General features: G+C 33.3%; 1 pseudogene across 1 annotated transcript; it reads right to left on the reverse strand.

Moving 5' to 3' along the window:
• Positions 1-6,959: 6,959 nt before the first annotated feature.
• LOC308510191 (WW domain-binding protein 4-like) lies at positions 6,960-22,244 on the reverse strand (annotated as a pseudogene). Its single transcript has 3 exons — positions 22,221-22,244; positions 19,655-19,758; positions 6,960-7,972 (listed from the first exon to the last, which is right to left on the reverse strand). The product of its transcript is annotated as a WW domain-binding protein 4-like (transcript).
• Positions 22,245-22,809: the final 565 nt, after the last annotated feature.

Consider the following 22,809-nt stretch of genomic DNA (forward strand, 5'->3'; position numbering starts at 1 on the left):
TATAGTAATTATGCAAAGCAATGTATATATCCACAGAATGTCTAGTGAAATAATATGGCATTAAAACTCTACTTTTGATTATCTCATTGTTTTCTCATCTTTTGTGACTTCTTGAATGGATATCAATGGTTCTCCTGATTTTAGCATCCACAAAAGCAGCATTACTACCTCAGCTAGCATTGGCCTGGTCTTCCCATTTACTTAAGTTTGGAAAGTCCTGAATGTCATGTTATTAAATTATGTCATTTTATAATTATCAATAAGATGTCTCTAACTGATTATATATTTTCAGTTTAGAGGCTTCAGAACTACAATCACCACACATGAATTACTGTTGTTATTATAGGGAAATTTTAGCATATCTTAGATTAACCCCACGTGGAAAATATGACTTCTCTATATAGCAAAATAAATAATTTTTTTTAAAAAATTGAATAAAAGAAAAGTCAGCCTGTGAAATGGGAAAAAAATATTTGAGAACCATATATCTGATAAGGGATTAAAAGTGAAAATATTTGAGAACCACATAGCTAATAAGGGATTAAGATTCAACTCAAACAATTCAATAGCAAAACATTAAAAATATTACAATCAGGGCAAAGGACCTGAACAGAAGTTTTTTCTAAAGAAGTTATTCAAATGGCCAACAGGAACATGACAAAGTACTCAACATCACTAACCGGGCAAATGCAAATCAAAACCACAGTGGGATATCACCTCACATCTGTTAGAAGGGCCATTATCATAAACACACTGGATAACAAGTGTTGGTGAGGATGTAGACAAAGGAAACCCTTGGATACTGTTGGTGGGAATGTAAATTAGTGCAGCCACTATGGACAAAAGTACGGAGGTTCCTCAAAAAATTAAGAACCACCATATGATTTGGCACTTCCACTTCTAGGTATCTATCTAAAGGAAATGAAATCATTGTGTCAAAGAGAGATCTGCACTCCCATGTTCATTGCATAATTATTTATAATAGACATGAAAATAATCTAAATGACAATGAATGGATGGATAAAAAAAAACCACACTAAGATACACACACACAACAGAATGTTATTTGGCCATTAAAAAGGGGAACCCTGCTGTTTGTGATAACATAGATAAAATGTGAGGGCATTATGCTAAGTGAAGTAAGTCAGACAGAGAAAATAAAATACTTTGTGATCTCACTTAAACATGGAATTCAAAACAAAACAAAACAAAACAAAAACCCAAAATAAACTTATAGGAAAAGAAGAGATTGGTTGTTGCCAGAGGAAAGGGCTGTTAAAACAGTTGAAGGTGGTCAAAAGTTAAAAACTTCCAGTTATAAGATAAATAAGTTCTGGGTATTTTAATGTACCACATGATGACTATAGTTATCAATAATGTATTGTATATCTAAAAGTTGCTAAGATAGTTGATCTTGAAAGTTTTAACCACAAAGGGTGGAAAAAAACTATGTGAGGCGGTGATGTTAACTCAGAGTTCTAGTCATTTTAGGATAAACACATATATCAAACTATTAGGCTGTACTGTTTAAACATACACAATGCTGTGTGTCAATTACATCTCAGTAAACTGAAAATAAATCAATAAAACGTTGTAAAGAAGAAAACGGGTGGGGCTGGTTAGCTCAGTTAGTTAGAGTGTGGTGCTAATGATACCAAGGTTGTCAGTTAGATCCCCACATGGGCCACTGTGAGCTGCGCTCGCCTTAAAAATAAATAAATAAATAAATAAATAAATAAATAAATAAATAAATAAATAAATAAATAATAATGAAAGAAAACAGGACTTCATCAAAGGATAGGATCAATTCTGCCAGAATGTGTTATTATTTTCTCCGAGTTGCAGTCACTGGTGGATTTTTTTCCCCACTTTTATTTTTTATTAGTTTCAGGTGTACAAAACAATGCAATAGTTAGACATTTCACCCCTCATAAAATGATAACCCCCTCCTCCAATCTATTGTCCCTCTGACATCGTATATATCTATTACAATTCCATTGACTCTATTCCCTATGCTGTACTCCATATCCCGTGACTATATATAGATATATATCTAGATATATTAAATTATAGTTGACATACAGTATTATTCAGCTTCAGCTTCAGTTGTTCAGTGCAGTGGTCAGGCACCTCACCGTCCATGAAGTGGTCTCCCTAATAAGACGTGTGTCCATCTGACACCCTACAAAATCTTTACAATGTTATTGATTATATTACCCAGACTGTCTTTAATATCCTCATGGCAGTATTGTAGTTACCAATTTATGCTGTCTAATCCCTTCCCCATCTCCCTCATGCCCACCTCCCTGCTTTCTAGTGGATTTAATTTTTTATCTTATCTTAATGCTCAATTAAGATCCATTACTAGATCAAAGACAAATACAAAGGGATTAAAGAGACAGATATTACTTTTAAGATGTTTCTGGGTCTTATTGATTTCTTTTGCTTCTTTAAGAAAGCAAGTATAAATGATGCAAACAGGAAGAACAACTTCTTTGGTGACTCAGACCATTACCTCATTGATGAGAATGTCACCACAGTCAAAACAACAATTATGCTTTTTCAGTTGCAGAATGATGTTTTCTCACATAATGCCTTTTAAATTGTCAGGATCCATGATACATTTTGGAAATATTAACATTAATGGAAAAGAGGGCTCAGTTCAGAATAATGCAGAGGTGAAGCATTTGATTTGTTGCTAGTGAAATTTTATTCATCACCCATCAAGGCAAGTCATTTCAAATTGGAGCTTTTGGTGAATTGGTAATCATATTTTCATCTTAAACATCATTTTGTAACTTTGCAATTCTTTAATCTGTAATTATTATTGAATGAGTGTGCTTACTAGGGGAAAATTAATTAATCACTGACAAGCAACACTGATTGACACGCATCTGTAGTTATTCAGAAAAATCTTTCTATAAACAATAGTTCAAAATATTTTGTATAAAAACTATTAATAAATAATATATTTAAAAATGAAGCATGTTTCAAACATATGTTTTAAACATTTCAAAAGAGGTCACTTCACCATACCTGAGATCAGTTTAGAGAAAGTAGAAAATTTACAGTAGACTTTTAGTAGCAGCGATGACCAGTCACCTATCTAACCTCAAATCTTCCCTTTCTCTTTTCTAACAGAAGCCCTACATTACTGAAGGTGATGCTGAATCCAATTAATGACTGTGTTTTATATTATCCCTCACAGGTGGCACAGGCCATGTGACTAGGTGATTCAGTCCAAGACCGCCTTATAGGATGAACTTTCATGAAAGTTATAGAAATGGACACTAGTACTGACATTTTTCTCCACCCACCTTTGTTATGCTTTATCTCTAATAATCCCACAGATGGCAGGAACACCAAAACACTGAATAAATTCCATGAATAAATGTTAAGTGGTATGGTACAAGTATACATGACAAATAGAAACATAGAGAGAAAAAATAAAAACCTGAAAACAAAGAACCTATGTCTTAATACCCTTGCCATAATAACATCATAACAGCTCTGGATGGCCACTATCCAGACAGTATTTTTTTTTAACTTAAGAGAAAATAAATCTTTATGTAGTTATGGCACTGAAATTTAGGGTTTTCAGATTTAAACAAACCAAAAATAATCCTAATGTATGTAAGTATATAGTAGATTATTTTCAAACTAAGAAATCAAATAAGTCCTTTTATATGAATGTATAAACTGCTTCTCCACAAAATATAGACATTATGAATATATATTACATTTAAAATGAGATTACAAAAAGCACTAAATATAAGAGATCAGAATAAAGGTGCTGTGAAATTTCTGGTTTTCAGTAATAGTGAGTTAGATAATTTACGGGGAAAAAAGCTAATAAAAATGTAAAAATGCTTAATAAAGTACTCTTCAAATGTTTTCTGAACATAGTAAAATGAAAAGATATTAGAGGACTATTTAGCCAATAAAGAAAACAAACACAGAGAGTTAAATGAAGCATTTACTTTTTGCTTTGAGTGCATTTGTCATCCCTGGCAACTTTTTTTTTTCTTTTTAATTTTATTGGGGAATACTGGGGAACAGTGTGTTTATCCAGGGCCGATCACCTCCAACTCGTTGTCCTTCAATCTAGTTGTGGAGGGCACAGCTCACTGGCCCATGTGGGACTTGAACTGGCAACCCTGTTGTTCAGAGATCCCACTCTAACCAATTGAGACACCCAGCTGCCCCTTTTGGCAACTTTAAGTTAGTTTTTATAGGTTCGTCAATGCAAAGGATTAGAATTAAAAAGTATTGGGCCCTTGAAGGTATGGAAACATAATAAAGCAATCTCTTTCAAAAGAGACAAGACTATAAAGTACTACAAACTCAGAAATAGAGAAGATGCAAAACGGGTGTTTTGATGAATTTTCAATGACTTCACATCAGCAGGATGGCCCATGTGTACCTCAAAATCTGAATTTAGAGTCAAATAATCCTAACTGTCTCAGAGAAGCAAAAGTAGGTGTTTTCTGAATGAAAGTGCATATATACAGGTTTCATATTGTTTCTAAAAATAGTATTTCAAGTATAATAACTAGTACATCACCAAAGATAACCTAACATATAAGGATGCAAGTTAAAATGGAAGAGAACCATCACAAAAACAAGTGACAGACTGATAAAACTCCTGATATTATTCAACATAGATTATAAAACAATCAGACATGTTATGCTGTAAAAAAAGACCTCAAACATCTCAAAAAAGTTTGAGATGCATATTTTGAAGGAATAGGTAGCTATCAATAGTGGCATAAAATATGTATATTATCTCCAGAAAAAAAACATATAATGAAAACTATATATACATAGATAAACTGACTGTATATATTTAGCAGATTAGATACAGCTAAAGAGAGTATTAGTGAAACAGAATATGAAATATTACATGGAATGTAGTAAGGAGAAATTAGATGGAAGATAAAAAAGAGAGGGCAAGAGATATACAAAATGGAATGAATATGTTTATTATAGGATTAATTGAAATTCCAAGATGAAACAGAAAATATTAACAAGAAAGCAGCAATATTTGGAGATGTATTAGCTGATTTTTTTAAATGACAAAAGACATCAATTTAAATTGATATAAAACGGGATAACTGCAAAACAGAGTGAAACTGCAGCAAAACAAGGAATAGAAGGAAAATGTAAAGGTACTAAGATGTGGGAGAAAAGGCAGATTACTTTTAAAAGACTGACAATTATGTGTACAGCCAAATTAATAATAGTAACAATGACAATAGTGTGTATAATTACATTTATTTCAAAAAGAAACTGACTGCAAATCTATAATGCTATATCCAGAGAAATGCCCTTAGAAATAGTCATGTTCAGATCAAATAATAAGAATGAGAATAATCATGAAAAAGGAAGAAGAAGAAAAGGAGAAGGAAAAGGAGGAGAAAAGGAAGAAGAATAAGAAAACAAAATTGAGAGAATTTACCATGAATATACACTAATTGACATATTTAAAGTACTTCTGGCAGAATTAAAATTATCTCAAATATAAATAAGGACTTTAAAAACAAGAAAAACATGATAAACTATATATTAACACTCACTGAATAAAACAATAATAGTGTGCATACTTTAGGAAGGAGAACTCATTAAACTGCACTGAGATCCTTATATTTATTTGGAGAGCTAGGTTTTATTAATTATGGATTTGGAGAATATAATTAATAATGTAGTAATATCATTGGTAACCATAAATAATTAAAAAAATAAAATTTTCCGATATACTGAAAGGAAAACAGAATGGAATAAGAAAATAAATGCAGAAAACAAAAAGTAAACAAACAAACAAACAAACAAATCACATGTAGAACATGCAAAAATATCAGAAGTCACAAATGGGCTGATTAAATTTACGTCCTAATATAAGTGTAATTATATTAAATTACTTATTGACAAGACAAGAATTGTCAAACTGAAGAATACAATATGGTCCACTGTAAAAGATGTATTATAAAAATATCATAAGGATAAAATTCAATATGGGTTGCAAATTCAAACAAAAAACAAAAATGTTGAAAAAGCTATACTAATATCAAATAAAATAGATTACTGAAAATTGCTGCTTCATTACAGAGAGAGACAGAGACAGAAAGACAAAAAGACAGAGATATTTGTAAGGGTAGAAGTTCCTTTAAGACAAATTAACAAATTTGGCCTATTGGCCACAAAAATAACACTAATTTCAAAGGAAGAATAGACATTTTTTAATGTATTAATAACACAACATTTTCCTGAAGAATATTAACCTGAAATAATTTCAAACTTTGGAAAGTACTGAACTAACCTAAAGTAGTGCTCTGATCTCAATGGAAATAGCTAAATATCAATAATAAAATAGCTAGAAATACCTCATATTTTTAGAAATTAATAAATTATTTTCATTACACATAGATCAACAAAGGGTAACACAAACTAGGATATTTTAACTAATAATAATATTAGGTTGGTGCAAAAATAATTGTGCTTTAAAAGGTTAAAAATAAATGCAAAAACTGTTGCACCAACCTAATAATATATATATTATAATATATATATAATAATATATATATATAATATATATATATCAAATACACAGTATTGTGTCAAATATATCATAATGTGTTGAAAGCAGCTGAAGTACATAAAGAATAATGTAGTAACTTATTTGAAAATGGTACAAAAACATCAACAAAAATGAAAATAAGACAAAGAATTAAAGTAATTAAAAGAAAAATAAAATTAACATACATGTACAGTATTTAAAAATCTAGAATTAGATCTTTCACATGAAAAGTATTTATTTTAAATTCATATAAAATACACTTAAAGTAATTTAAAACATTTAGTATTAAAGTATTTAGAAACAACACAGATAAGCTTTTAAGAATAGTCTCCATTCTGTCCAGAAAGCACGTAAAAGCTCTTTTATAATTAGTGATCATCACTCCTTAGCTTAAATTTCTAGATTTTCCATTTTCAGTTCTTTTCTTTTTGACGGCTGGGGCCATTCCATCTGCCATGACTCCAAGAGAAGTGACTGTTTTCTTTAATAACCACTCTGGGTTCCTAGCAACCTCAGGTCCTGAAGTTGACACATTCATTTTCCATGCTTGGAAGTTACAAATATGCCTCTGAGACTCAATTCCCTGTTTAATTGCTTGCCATTCTCCACAGGGGTTAGATTCTTTTATGAGCTTTGGATTGTTCTTCATTTGGACCTGATGAATTCTGCTCCTGGATATTTTTCTTTTTTTTTTTCTTTTTTTTTTTTTTCTGGTTCAGTACCTTTATCACGATTTTTATTTTTTTTCCTTAACCTTTTATGTTTTTATAGAGACCTCTACTTTTCCTGCTTACTATTCCCCATCAGAATCATTATGCAAATCTAATGATTTGGACTCTTCTAGGGTGCCAAGTCACTTTTCATTGACTTTACTACAATTAAGATCACCAGAGTGTCGAATAAAATCATCAGGTTTTTCCCATGTAGACTATCCTCTTTCTGTATTAAGTAATAGTAGGTATAACCATCTTCACTTAAACCTTCTACCCAAAGAGCCTTCATTGCTGTCTTTCTTAAAGTTTCCTTGAAATCCTTCAGGTTTCTCCTACTGTGATAAAATCATAATAGTAGTTAAAACCCTCAGAGATTATGCTTTGCATCCATCTGCCCTTTAAAGGGTCTTTTTCCCTTTTCTCCTTTCTGATTTGAAGCAGAGGTGGGTGGGGCAGTGCTGCTCTCTGGTGATATGCTTGACTCTGTGACTTCTGTCTCTAAGACAAGCCTTTTTAAGTCCTCTTGGTATTCTTTCAGGGTAGCTGCCTCCATTGCAGCAAACCCCCTTGATACGTTTTCTTCTTCCTTTGCCTTATCCAGGATTTTCTGTTTAATCTCATGATCCTCTTTGTCACATTTTTCATATGATTCTTTCCTCTTTCATGAAATTCAACACTAGGCTTACTGTCCACCGTACATCACTTGCAGCAGTCACAGAATGTTTTTGATTATGACATCCAGACCATGACTGGACCAGCTGCTCTGTGTGGCCAAAAAAGCGCTAAATGCAAGCAATCTTAACTAAACTCTTAAAGAGCATAGAAATGATGGTAAGACCTCTGCATATTTGATGAGGCTAGCATGACCTTAATACCAAACCAGACTAGCCCAGTAAGAAAATGTAAATTGTAAATTAATTTCATATGATAATATATACATTAGTTAAGACATAGGCTAAACTATTATAATAAAAGGACCCAAAATGTGGTGGTAACATTAACATAGAATTTCATCTATCTCTCATGTAACAGTATAGGATTAATGGCTCATCAGACACTCTTCCCTACAAGATCATACAGGAACTCAGATTCCATCATCTCTAGGTTGTTGATCTCAGAAGTGTAGGTAAACCTGGTTTACTGGTATCACATTTGTATTACCCATCCCACAGGAAAGGCAATAAAGGAAAAGTATAAATTAAACATTTCCCTTTAAGAATGGGTCATGGAAAATGTGTATATCATTTGATTTCCATTCTCCTGATGATTTCTAACTTAAAAAAAAAGGCTAATATAAGCTGTCTTCTAGCTAAGCGAACCATTGAAAATGCATGAAGTCAGGCGTCCTATGAGAACAGCACATTGAGGGGTTTCTGTACATAGTATGAAAGGAGAAAGGATTCTAGGAGAAAAGCATCAATCTCTGATAAAATATAAATATGGCTATATATTTTAAAAATGAACAAACTAAGCCAGCATATATAATAAGATTATAGTAAACAATTAGAAAAATTTCCAGGAATGCAGTGTTAGTTTAATGTTGGAAAACTGACTACCGTAATTCACAATCTTAACAATTTTTTTTTAAATGCCCATAGGGTCATTCCAGTGTTAGCAAAAGAATGCTTAATAAAAATTTAAGATCTATACACATGATTAAAAAACAATCTTAGCAAAATAAATGTAGATGGAAGCCGTCTTAGTATGTGGTGCAGCTACTGTAGTGCTTTTGATACTAATAAGTGTTTATGATGAACTATTATAATAATTTTGATTAGATTGGAAACCTCATTTAAACCTACCTGATATACCATAAAAGATTAATAAATCTTAGCAACTATTGTAATTTATTTTTCACATGTCCGACATTATGTACAAAAATTGGGGGCTGGTGGCTCTTTTTGTATTTATCTTAATGTTTTTAAACATTAATGTTAATTAAACAAAATACAATTAGGCATCATTCAAATATGAATAGTTGTGTGTTGTGACTGTTGTAAGCAGTAACCAGTTAGGGTTGTGTTATTAAGAATGGCAGAAGTACCCATAGCTACCTCTCACAATCTTTAAGTCAATGTATAAGATGATAATTTTGAAGACTCTGTGAAATACCTCTCTCTATCAGAGATTTTTATCTGTGGCATAATTACTTATTACATGAATTTATCTCAGTTTTATTCTTCTCAATGTATTCAATCGAGATTAATAGTCATTGCCACAATTTGGCAGTAGGAGGCTTATCTCAAGAAAACAAAGATGAGGAACCTAGTATTGCCACAAAAACAAATTTTAAAATCTATGACAGAAATAAATAAGAGTAGTAACAGGCAAAGTCACATCCAAGAAGAAAATCTGTACTGAAAACTTGATTCTAACCAGAGTTAACATATAATTAATGTTAATCACTATGAATTAAAACCACATAGAAATGAGGCAAAATTTGGCTATTTTTATCCCAGTAATATAAGAGAACAGGAATCTTATGATAAGAGCTTGGAGAATTTTGCTTTCATTGATAAGGGTTTTATATATATATATATATATATAATGTTGGCCTCTCTAGAAGAAATTGCTAGTGAACAATATCCCATTAACCAAATAAGAATGGAGAAATTATAGTAAAAAAAAAGAATAAGAACTATTGGGAAAAATAACTTAAATCAGAAGTTGCATTTTACACCCAAAAGCAACAAGAGAGAAAAAACAAATTAACAAAATATATATTATTTTTGGCAATAAAGAAAAAAAAGTGGAGTTGGGGAAATAGAGAAACTGATTGATATAACTGAATACTATAAAATAGAAAGAAGTCCCAAAGCAATAAAAACAGAGCAGAAGTAAATTAAGAAGAGTAGATAACGACCCTTGGTTACAGATACCAAAACTTGAGGCACTTATCTCAAAATTAACTGGCATCTGCAGGGCTACAAAGTAAAATCCCTTGGTTGCACCTGAGGGAAATGAATATTTTGGCTCTAAAGCAGAAGAATTCAGAGTTCAATAAATATATCTTTATCAAGCCATATTTTCAGAAAGCAATTTGAGTCTCAGTTGTTAGTTGAGGCAATCAAAGATACTTTTTATTGTGACTGCCCCACATTTCTATGAATACTTGGCTGAGGAGTGTTAAAGGTAAAATTGGACTCGCACTCAAACCTCTTAGTCTTTAGAAAATTGCCTATATGACTCTGAATAGCTTGCACAGCTCCCAACTACTTTTACGGTACCTATACATAAACATTTCATAAGTAATCTCCTGGAAAAGGGAGCAGCATAGAATCTACTAACAGCTAATAACAAAGGGAAAAAAGCAAATACACACACAAACACACACACACACACACACACACACAGAGGGTGCATACACATTTTAAGATAATATCTCTTAAAACATGTATGCATTTTTTGGCATCCTTGGTATATAAACACACGCACACACACACAAACATTTGAGAGCAAAGATAATCACTAGAAAAATAATTTCATGGATCCTGAAAAACCGTGTCCAAGTAATTATCCATAAATATTGAGATAAACACACCTACATACCTCACCCCACACATGCACACATACACTCAGTTGCCTCTATGAGGGAAGAATACAAAGCAGAGTTACACAGTTCTTGTAACAAAAGCCATAGCAAATGCAGAGGATATCAACTGTGAACTAGAAGCGTACCAAGAAGAAGAGGTAAATGATACAGTCATTAAACAAATGAAAGTAAAATACATCGCACCAAGATAGAATAAATACTTCTCCAAACAGAAGAGGAGATATAGAAAATAAGAATGAGTGAATTAAACAAAAGACACAATAAACAGTAGAAAAGTATTAGAAAGACAACTATAATATGTAAAATGGCTACAGAAGCTCCAATATATGCACAATGGAAAACTAAAACAATATAATAATAAAATGTAAATATAATTTTTAATTTCTTAAACAAAAGTTTTGTGAGTACCTTCCAAAACAGTACATTGTATTCTATATACATATATTTTAAATGATCATGGATTTCACAAGGAAAAAAATGATTCTCTGGGAAACCTGGTCCCCCAAAAAAAAATTATTCAAAAAGTGGGGGGAAAGTGAGACTATCATCAAACTTTTCCACAGAAAAATTCCACAACAGAAAACAATGGAAGAATATATTCAAATATTCTTAAAAGGGTGACCAAATAATTTTATACCTAGACATATTTTGGTTCAATAAAATTATCAAGGGAAAGACAGTTCTGATGGGGCAAAAATTGTTGACCACTTTCCCCAGGTCTTTCTGAGGGAATCTAGCAGGGGAAAAGCTTAAATAAACCCCACACAACCTACGCAGTCTGGGTGATACTTCTCTATCATCGCCCTACTTTCTCTCAGCCACTCACTCAACTCTAACCACACTAGACTCTGGGTTCTTTGAGCATGTGGGCACGCACCTGCATTACACCCTTTGCAACTGCAGTTCCCTCTGTCTAGAACATTCTTCCTCCAAATATCCCCATGACTCAGGCCCTCGTCTCTTTCAATTCTCCTTCCATATTACCTTTTCAAAGATAATTTACCTGGTTACATTATTTTAGATTGCACGCTGTCAATCTATCTTCATTATTTTCCATCTTTTCCCCTATATTTTTCTAGTTATTTATTTTATTTTATTTTCTACACTTACTACCACTGTACATGTTACATTTTAACACTATATATTCCATTATTTATTTTCTTCATTGTGTCTCATCTCCTCACTAAAATGTAAGTCTCTGAGAGTTGGCTTTCTTTTTTTCTTTTATTCTTGAGATTTTCCAACTCAGTGAACAGTATTTGGACATAAAACAATGCAATAAATATTTGTTGAACTAAGACATGGCTAGAAAATGTAGGGTAAAAGATGCTAGTGACCTCCAAATATATTGAAGAAAAAAAAGAGATTACTGGGAAAACTATGCTAAAAGGACTATCTATCAGTGAGGATCAGTTCTGTAATGATATATACAGAATACAAATAATATTATTGTTATGGACAGAACTGTGTCCCCCCTCAAATTCATATGTTGAAGCTTCAATCCCCACTGTTACTGCATTTGGAGATGGGGCCTTCTTTGAGGTAATTAAGAATGAATGAGGTCATAAGAGTGGGGCTCTGAACTCACATCACTTGTGTCCTTATAAAAAATCAAGAGTCACTAGAGATCTCTTTCTCTTCACACACACACAGAAAAGATCTCAGTGAGGACAAAGTTAGAAGTCAAGCTTCTACAAGCCAAGAAGAGAAAGCTCACCAAAAATTGAATTTGACAGTAACTTTTTGATGGACTTCTAGCCTCCAGAACTTTGATAATATAAATTCTGTTGTTCAAGTCACACAGTATGGTATTTTGTTACGACAGCCCTAGCCGACCAACATATTACCTACATAGTCTGTAACATTATACAATGTCAAATGCTTAGATGTAGGGGAGCAACATAAATTAGTAAAGGAAAATAGTACATTAATAAAATAGGTACTGGTGCCTGGGACAGGGTTTATAATGGACTAGAGACAAACTACAACTTAATGGGAAAATATACACAATTCAGGTTAAGCAAGTTTTTAAATTATATAAATGTAAGTTAAGATATTTTAGGAAAAACTCTAGGTATTTATGTCAAAGCCCTTGACTTTTAATACTGGGCACCTAATTTGTATTTTGTCTTTAAATACCAGTTAAAAAACAGCTTCGTGTTGGAAGAGTAAGCTCACAAACATTTATGACGTTTTTATAATGTTGTGTATTAAGTTCAATGCATTCAATGTCACCAAATGGACTAGGCCTTAAAAGTTACAATAATAAAGAAGACCCATAAAATAATGCATTTTACAAGAAAAAGATAAATTGTTCACATTTAAGCTTCAACCTCTTGTTTTGCATGTTACATCACAATATAAGACAATGAAAGGAAAAAGCAATTCTATGTTTTTCTCTTTATTCCTGTGCTCCTTTGTATTCTACATTTCAGAGTTTTGTGATCAAAACCACAAAAGGAAAACTAACCAAAGCAAAGGAAACTGTTCATGAACTTGCTTTTAATTAAGAACTAGGAGCTAATGTTGCAAGTAATAAATTTTACACATAAATATATTTACTTTAGTTTTATATCATTACTGATTACCCTAGGGGAGATGTGGTGAAGAAAGTGAAACCGAAAAATGAGAGAGCCATAGAGATACAATAATGCAGAGTTTTAAGGTAAAGATCTGATAAATGTATTGATTCTTTTTATGTTATCACGATGAGGGTTCCTAGGATGAAGGTAAATGAGATTGTCGTGAAGATGAGTGGGTTTATTAGTACGGGAAGGATGTGAACCAACATTTTCGGGGTATGGGCCCGATAGCTTACTTAGCTGACCTTACTGTAGAATGTGGTATATATGGTAGCACGGAGATTTTTGAAGTCTTAGGAGCAGGTTCAATTCCTGTAGTTCTAGAAATAAGGGGGCTTGAACCCTTATGGTTTACTCTATCAAAGTAATTCTTTTGTCAGACATATTTCTTATGTTTGTGGGGGAATACAGGCTGTGATTACGGGCATTGCTATATGTTATATACATAGGGCTAGGGTTAGGGGTAGGAAGTTTTTTCATAGAAGGTGTATTAGCTGATCATATCCGAAGTGTGGGTATGATGCTCGGACCCATAGAAAAGAGATGGTGAGGAGTAGAGATTTAAGTACAAAGTTGGCGGTGTATAGTTCTGGTATGAATGGGTTGTGGAATGCTCCTAGGAAGAGAGTGGTTGTGAAGATGTTTATTATGATAATGTTGGCGTATTCTGCTAGGAAAAAGAGAGCAAACGGACCTCCAGCATATTCTACATTGAACCCGGATACAAGTTCGGATTCACCTTCTGTTAGGTCAAATGGAGCTCGGTTAGTTTTCGCTAGGGTGGAGATAAATCATATTATAGCTAGTGGCCATGATGGGAAAATTAATCATGTGTGTTCTTGTGTGGTAATTAGGGTTGATAGTGAGAAGGATCCGCTTAGTAGTAGCACGGATAGTAGGATAATTGCAAGGGTTACCTCGTAGGAGATTGCGCTACTGCTCGTAGGGCTCCAATTAGGGCATATTTGGAGTTTGAGGCTCAGCCTGATCGTAGGATACAGTACACGGCTAGGCTTGATATGGTTAGTATAAATAGGACTCCTAGGTTGAGGTTGTTTAGTGGGTGTGGTATGGGTAGGGGAGTCCATATTGTTGGGCTAGGATAAGGGCTAGGACTGGTGCAATGATGAATATGGAGATTGATGATGTTAGGGGACGTAGGGGTTCCTTGGTGAACAGTTTGATGGCGTCAGCGATTGGTTGGAGAAGTCCGTATGGGCCTACAAAGTTTGGTCCTTTGTGGAATTGTATACAGCCCAGTACTTTTCATTCAATGAGTTAGAAATGCTATGGCTAAGAGGATAGGGACAATTAGTAGTAGATTGATTATAAACATATTGTTAGAGAGAGGAGTTGAACCTCTGGCTATAAAAGTTTAAGTTTTATGCAATTACCGGGCTCTGCCACTCTAAAGGGCCCTGTTTCTTGGGCAGGGTTATTTGTAATTATTAGATTAAGATTAAATCATCTATTAGCTTGAAGGCACTTTGGTGAAGTGGGCCTTGCTTCTCTTGTCTTTTTGTACTGGGAGAGGCCTAGAATAGATGGAAACCCACCTGGATTACTCCGGTCTGAACTCAGATCAGGTAGCACTTTAATCGTTGAACAAACAAACCGTTAATAGCTGTTGCACCATTGGGATGTCCTGATCCAACAACGAGGTCGTAAACCCTAATTGTCAATATGGACTCTTAAAAAGATTGCACTGTTATCCCTAGGGTAACTTGTTCCGTTGATCAAATTTTTGGGTCAATAAGTGACATTATGTTTTGACTGGTTAGTCTAGATTTTAATAATATTTTAGATTTTAATAATAGGTTTATTACTTTTATTTGGAGTTGCACCAATTTTTTGACTACTAAAGCCAACGCATAACTACTATCCTTTAAAGTGTAAGAAAGCCACACTGTTAGGTATGGAGGCATGAGTTAGCAGTTCTTGCATACTTTCTTGGTAAATAAGAAGTTTTATATTCTATTATTAGATTCACAATATAATGTTTTAACTTAAACTATATTTACAGTACAGGGTTCCTAGAATAATTTTTGGGTTGATGGATAGGAAAAGTAGGGGTGTGAGGTGTATGGCCATGAGGTTATTTATTCAAGCTTTTATAAATGGGTAAATTTGTGAGTGCTATGCAAATATTTAAAATTCTACCAAAATTTTATACACCCATTTTTTATCGATGGGATATATGTATGTATGTGTATATATATATATATATATATATATATATATATATATATGTTTTCCTCCCACAAATTATAAATCTACAGCACAATTTTCACAAAATTAGTAAAACAATAAAACTTGCACACAGACCAAGAAATACATCATTGGCAGAACTACAGTAGTACCTCTTGTTTTAGTCATTACCTCAGGGAGACTTCTATAACCATAGGATAACTTAAGTGCAGTCACTCAGCACCTTCTCTGTGGTACATGGTTCTTTGTGCTCAGCATCATTCAGGTTATGTTGTGTAGTAGGGGCTGTGATTACGTCCCACCTTTTCCAAATATCAGAGAATAAAATAATGCATATATTTTGTGATTTTAGGGAAATCTCTATTTTAAGGATATCTCTAAAATAATGCATATTTTGTGTGATTTTAAGGATATTAGAGATGTTTTTAAAAAGAGTGTTATGATCTCACAATTGTGTTTTTCTTGGATGCTACCTAACATTAGCACAAAATGAAAAAGCCAGATACATCATTTGGGTTAGATTTAATTACTTTTGGGGATTCATGAGGTTTACTTTTCATACAGTTTTTAAACACAATTTTCTGTTTTGCTTATACGTCCTAATATTACTTTATTCAATTTAGAATAAAATATTATTTATAGAAGTTTACCTTTTATTTTTTTATTATTAATAACATTTCACTCTTTATTACCATATCAAGACATCCTAATTTATGTAGTATACTCTGTAAGCCTTCTAAAAAACAGAACATATATTTAGTGAAAGATAGTGTACTTGATGCTGGTGGTACAATAGTAAGCAAAAAAAGAGTCTCCTACCTAAAGGATATCGCAACCAATTTTAAAAAATAATGTCAAGGTTTTTCTTTTTCTTTCTTTTTTATTTTTATTTTTTGCATTTATTACTTTAATTTAATTCCCAAACTATAATGCCGGAGGATGTCTGGCAGATTTTATCAGAAGGTCAAAGTTTAGATGTCAATACCTCAATTTCTTCATCAATAATGAAAAGACCACCTACTTTATAAAGTTGCTAAGAATATCAGAGATGATACATTGCAAAGTGTTTTAAATATTTTCTTAAATGATAAAATAATGTCATCAACATCAGTCACAATGGGCATAAACTATCACTACTGAACATTGAAAATAAAAAATGATACAAAAGAGTCTCAAATAAACATTACTGAGAAGTCTTACAATAGCATCCTAGAAGCACTAATACGAAGGAAAGCTTGAAAGTAATTATGAGATAATACATACGTATTATTTGTGCAGAAATGAAAGCATTTTTGCAAGTCCCAGTCTTTCCAAAACTACCAGTTTTGATGCCACAGATAAAAAATGACTATTACAGGTGGCAAAACAGGGATCACAGATCAATTCTGGGGAAATGAGGATTCCTTTTTTATGCAGATATCCTCTACAATAAAGAATGAAGTTAAACAATTTACATAGTTATGTGAAAGGAGATTGATTACTAAATAGAAGTTTCCAAACTCTTCCCTATGACCTCAGAAATTGGCAAACCCCCTCCAGGGTATAACATGAAGTGCCTCACTGAACACACAAGTGACAAGCTACTGTATCCAGCACCAGCTGCTGGAGAAAAACAGGAACCTGTTATACCCTGGAGGGGGTTTGCCAATTTCTGAGGCTACCAATCCTGCCTCAATTTTAGCCTAGAGATTTCAACTCTTGTATTTTAGGTTGGTGCAAAAGTAATTGCGGTTTAAAAAGTGAAAAACAAATTGCAAAAAACGCAATTACTTTTGCACCAATCTAATACTTTTTCTTTAGTATAGTCTTGGATGAATGAACCACATCAAGGGGACATCACCAATTCCAGCCCAAGGAGGGATAAAAACCCATGACTGTACTTTCCTCAGTACAACTCATTCTCTAAGTTCACCCGCACTTTTCCACTTAAGTGAGTACTTTCATTTCAATAGATCCCCTGTGCTTTCCTGCATCTGCCTGCCTCTTGGATTCTTTCTTGCACAAGAAAGAGATAAGAACCCTGTTACTGCTGCTGGCCTTTGAGGCCTCTCTTGGACATCCTCCTAAACCTTCTGTGACAAAAACACGTCTTCTATTCTGTGTTTTTCCCTTAAAATGAGAATATCACCAATTGATTAAAACTCAAAACAAACAAACAAACAAACAAAAACAAAAAAACATAAACATCTCAACAAGTATTGTGATGAGATTTAGTAATCACAATTGAGTGTTTTAAAAAGGGAGATGTTGAATCACCATGGGCTAGAGGCTAAGCATAATGATGTTTATGATTTTGGGTCACTGGGGAATTCTTTCGCCCCAAATATTTAGGTATACAACTTGTGTTTTATTCAAATTTCACCAAAGGTCCAACAACATTACGCTTCTAGAACATCTATGTCACTTTCATTTTCTCTAAAACTTTTTACTGTTTGATTTTTGGCTTATATTTCACCCTGAAATTTTCTTGTATCATTTAATGGACAAAGACTTTTTTTTTTTATTTTAATATTTACAGATTTAAAGTAGCCATCAAAAATAAATGCATGCTCTGAAGTTTATGGAGCAACATCTTCCTGGGTTAAATGCCAAAAAAAAAGAAAATCACAGGCCTTTACAGATAGCTTTCCTTCTTTATCAATTTACGTATTTCACTGGTATTTTTCAGCATTCTGGTTAATTATACAACTCAGAACTATGCCAACCATGAAGTTGTCCTTAACACATATTGAACATCTAATAAAATATGAGAATTGCCTTTTTACTTTATTTTTATTTGTTACAGAAATCTGTATTTTATTATTGGCAAGTACTAGATTCAAAGTGATTAGCCCTTTAATATCTATATATACGAAAGGTATGTCCCAAATTTTACTCAGACTTTGTTATGAGTTGAATTGTGTTCACCCAAAGTTTGTACTTTGAAAATCTAATGACCAGTATCTCACAGTGTGACTATTTGGAGGTAAGGCCTTTAGAGAATTAAGGTAAATTAAAGTGATATGTGAGGACACAGTGAGAAGGCAAGAGCCTGCCAGCCACAGAGAGAGGACTCAGATAAAACAAACCCTTAGTGAAGTCTGCAACAGAGTGGAATAGGAAGTCCCAGACCTCATTCTTCCACAGAGTAACTGAATGATAAGGTAGGTAGAAATGTAGAAATGAGCAGGAGGAAGCGACTTAGCACCAAGTAGGAGTTCCCTGGCAGCTGCTCCTACTTGGGTCAAGGCCCCTTGCAGCTGCCCTCACTTGGGGCACAAACACCGTGCTTGCTCAGCAAGATATTAAGAACATGATATATCATTAGAAGAAGGAAAAATGCTACAGAGGGAGAGAAACCATCCCGTTTATCAGAATATACATCCTGCTTCTCAGGACCATTTTTAATGAACTTCTCAAATCATGGGAAATTAACAGGTTTACGCTTATGCTCTGAAAAACAACGTCGAGAAACAGAGGTAAGGACGGAATGCTGTAGCAGAGAAAGACAAAGATAACAGAAAGGGAGACAATTCTACGCATAACCATAAAAACCCTCATACAATGTAAGGAGAGGCTGCTTCCCTCCCTTGGGTCAGTCCGCTTCATGTCTCGGAGTGTATTCACTGTTACTAATGAACTTGCTGTGCTATGCTGCACAAATTCTGTCTCTTGACTGAACTCTTTCCTTCAAGAAGACAAAGAACCGAGGTACAAGGTCATTCCCGGTATCAGTAACAAGACATATGAGAATTTTATGAGAACTCTAGAAAGGTTTTATGAGAATTCCAGAAACAAGTTAAGAAGTTGGTACCTTCCAAAAGCGCAAAGCCAGGAAAAACTGCTTTGAAATGGGTAAAAATAAATAAATACATAAATAAATAAATAAATAAATGGAAAGCTGTTGCATTTTATCCAAGAGGGCCCTTACCTCGAGGTGGCACAGCTCAGTGCAAATGGAGAAAATGGCGCAACTGGTAGCTTTTCTCTCAGGACTTAAAGAGATGTAGGTCCACTGTTCCACGTCTTGGGGAGGCTGACTCGCCTGACAGATAGCTGATGGGAAACAGCTGTACTTTGTGGGCCCGCAGCCAATGAAAAATCAGCTGCTTTTTGTAGCATCCGAAGCTGCAGTATCGCTGAGGGACACTAGAGGCAGAAAGAGAATATGAGATCCTGAAAATAGAAATCTTGAAACCCCTCTTAGTGGGAAATTTCAAGCACAAGCCTAGACAAACTCATCCCCAGAAAAGATTTGCGAGCTTATGGAATCTCTACTCAGCCTGAGTGGTAAAGCTCTCCCCCTGTACAAAGCCAGTCTGTAACGACGGAGGAGTGACTCTTTGTCAAACAACCTAATCTCAGCAACAGATAACAGGGAAACTGGCGGTAGGGTCTATGGGAAATTGCTGTGTTATCTTTCATTTTTTTTCAATACATGTACAACTGTTATAAGACATAAAGTTTAATTTCAAACATTACAGTTTTTGAAATGGGTAGAATTTGAACAGTCAAAAACAAAGGTCAAATGAGACTAAAAACAATAAGAAAATCTGATGTAGTTAGACCAATAGTTTGTATAGATAGCAGTACTGTAGGCCAGCTGGACTGTGAGTTGGCACCTGTGAAAATATCTACAACTTTTTCTTAGCAAAGCATTTATACAGTTTATTTCGCTTTTTTATTATTATTGCTATTATTTTTATTTGTGTAGGAGTAATACACTACTGAACTAAAGTAATAGAAAAATACACATTCACGGTTTCAATAAGGCCTTTCGGAAATTAGGCACCTGCCTAATTTTCATCCTCTTAAATGTAGTCACTTCTTATGCACTAGCAAAATATTTTTTTGAGTTTTCAATGTATTTTCACAACTTTTTAGATGGCGAGTACCCTTTCATTTTAATACTTAGCTTTTTTATCATCACCTCCAGGAGACGTCCATCTCACCATCTAAGATATACTTCCTCTGTATTTCCCTGAAATTAAGTTATTTTTTTCTATCACAAATCTTAAATAGTATATTGGCATTTTAACACACCACCTTTCTAACCCACCTTTTTTCCCTACTGGTCTGTACTTTCAAAAAAAAAAAAAAAGCAAGCATAATTTTCACACAATTGTTAGCCTGTATAATAATAGACAAATGTCAAAAGAGAGAAGAAAGGGAATGAAGGATGGTAGATGGGATGGCAAGAAAAAATGTAATCATGTAAAAATTATATTTTTGTGACTTTGGATAAAGCTTAACTTATTTTTAAAATCCAGTCTCATAAGTAAAACATTATGTATATTCACTTTTTATTGCATGGCCACTACTTAAAAGCTGTAAATTTACCCTTATATAAAGAGGCATGTGAAAATGATTCTATCAGTATATAATTTCAGATGGAAATGTTAATGTAAAACTTATGATCTAGGTTGGATTCCTGATATCACTTGGACTCAGAATTCATAAAATGTGAAGACAGGTAAAACTCATTTGTCAAAGAGGCAAAACAAACCAAATTCCAAAAATGTACTTACAACATTCAGTGTACTGTTTTGAATTGTGTTCTTCCAAAAGATATGGTCACGTCCTAATCCTTAATATCTTTGAATATGACTTTATCTGGAAATAAGGTCTTTAAAACTATAATCAAGTTAAGATGAGGTCATACTGGATCAGCAAGAGCTGATATTTTCACAAGAGGAGAGAAATTTGTACACACACATAAGGAAGACAGCCATGAAAGGATAGAGACAGAAATTGGAGTGATGGATCATCTCAGGTAGAATGCCAAAAACAGTCAGCAACAATCAGAAGCTTCCTAGAGGCAAGAAATCATGCTTTCCCAGAGACTGTAGAGAGAGCATGGCCCTGCTGACCCCTTGATTTCAGACTTCTAATCTCCAGAGAATAAATTTTCAGACCATTTTTTTGTCAGAGAATAAATTTCTGTGGTTTTAAGTCACTCATTTTGTGGCGCATTGTTATAGCAGCCCAAAGAAAATGGCATATTCAGTTATATGTTGTTTTCCTTTTTAATCTACATGTACAACATGTAACATTGATGTCTGAGTCTTACTTTTCTCCTATCATTAATTTCACCCTTGCAAACTATACAGCTATAAAACTGTTGTATAAAATATGTGTGTGTTTCAATTATATTTTATTTTAGTTTTTAGCATCAGGGGGAAAAAAGCGCTGTTATTTGCTTCTCATTCCCTTGTTCTTTCACATATAAGAATCATAAATATTTATAAATTGAATTGTTATCATTGACTTTATAAGAGCTGTTGAAATAAACAGATTTTAGACACTTGAACAGCTAAACCAATGAGGGATATTATATGTTAAAATATTAAATTTAAAAAAAAAATATATAATACACTTCTGATGTGATGATAAGCAGGAACTCTCTTAAATTATAATTCCTTGTAATTCTCCTATCAGGTTCTGAAAGAACTTTCCATTAAAGTTGAAATCAACTTATATATAGTTTTAGTATGTATGCGACCTTTCTTTATTTTCTTTTCCTTTAAGGGTTACACATGAAACCTTTTGGCCTTTCCAACGTTTTTGTCTTTAGATGTTTCCCTTTAAACTATAGCTCTAACCCCAAGTACCTTCTGTACTTTCTCATAAGCCATTTCTTACTCTGTAGGGAATTGATAAAGCAAGTCTGACCTTGGTTTCAAAGAAAATTGAAAGAAGAAAACGGGGTGGAAACTACATAAATCAATAGGAAGACTAGTACTATCCAAGGTCAGAGAAAATCAGAAAACAGGAAACTCTAGGAAACAGTTAGGCTTAATTTGCTTTAGTCTGTTATTATATCATCTGCCATTATACTCTCAATATATAATCAAACATAGTCCCTACATGGGGAAAAGTATTCACCCATAGTTTTGAATTGTTATCCATGTGTACATGTAAATATATATGTATTTACTCCTTGGAAATTTTAAAAATTCCATTCTAATATTGAATATGTGACAATGCCTACACATAATATAACAGATAATTTGTTAATGAAAGTATAAAATTTTACAACTATATTTTGACTATGTATAATATAAATGAAGTGAATATGCTTTTGCAATAATGGAAAACAATTCATATTTTTAAAATAAAATTTTTATGATGCAATAAAATGTATACTAGAATTATGCTAAATACACATTTAGATAGCCATGCTTTCATTTCCTATGAAAT

The sequence above is a fragment of the Rhinolophus hipposideros genome, assembly GCF_964194185.1.
Source record: "Rhinolophus hipposideros genome assembly, chromosome: 2".
Lineage (NCBI taxonomy): Eukaryota > Metazoa > Chordata > Mammalia > Chiroptera > Rhinolophidae > Rhinolophus > Rhinolophus hipposideros.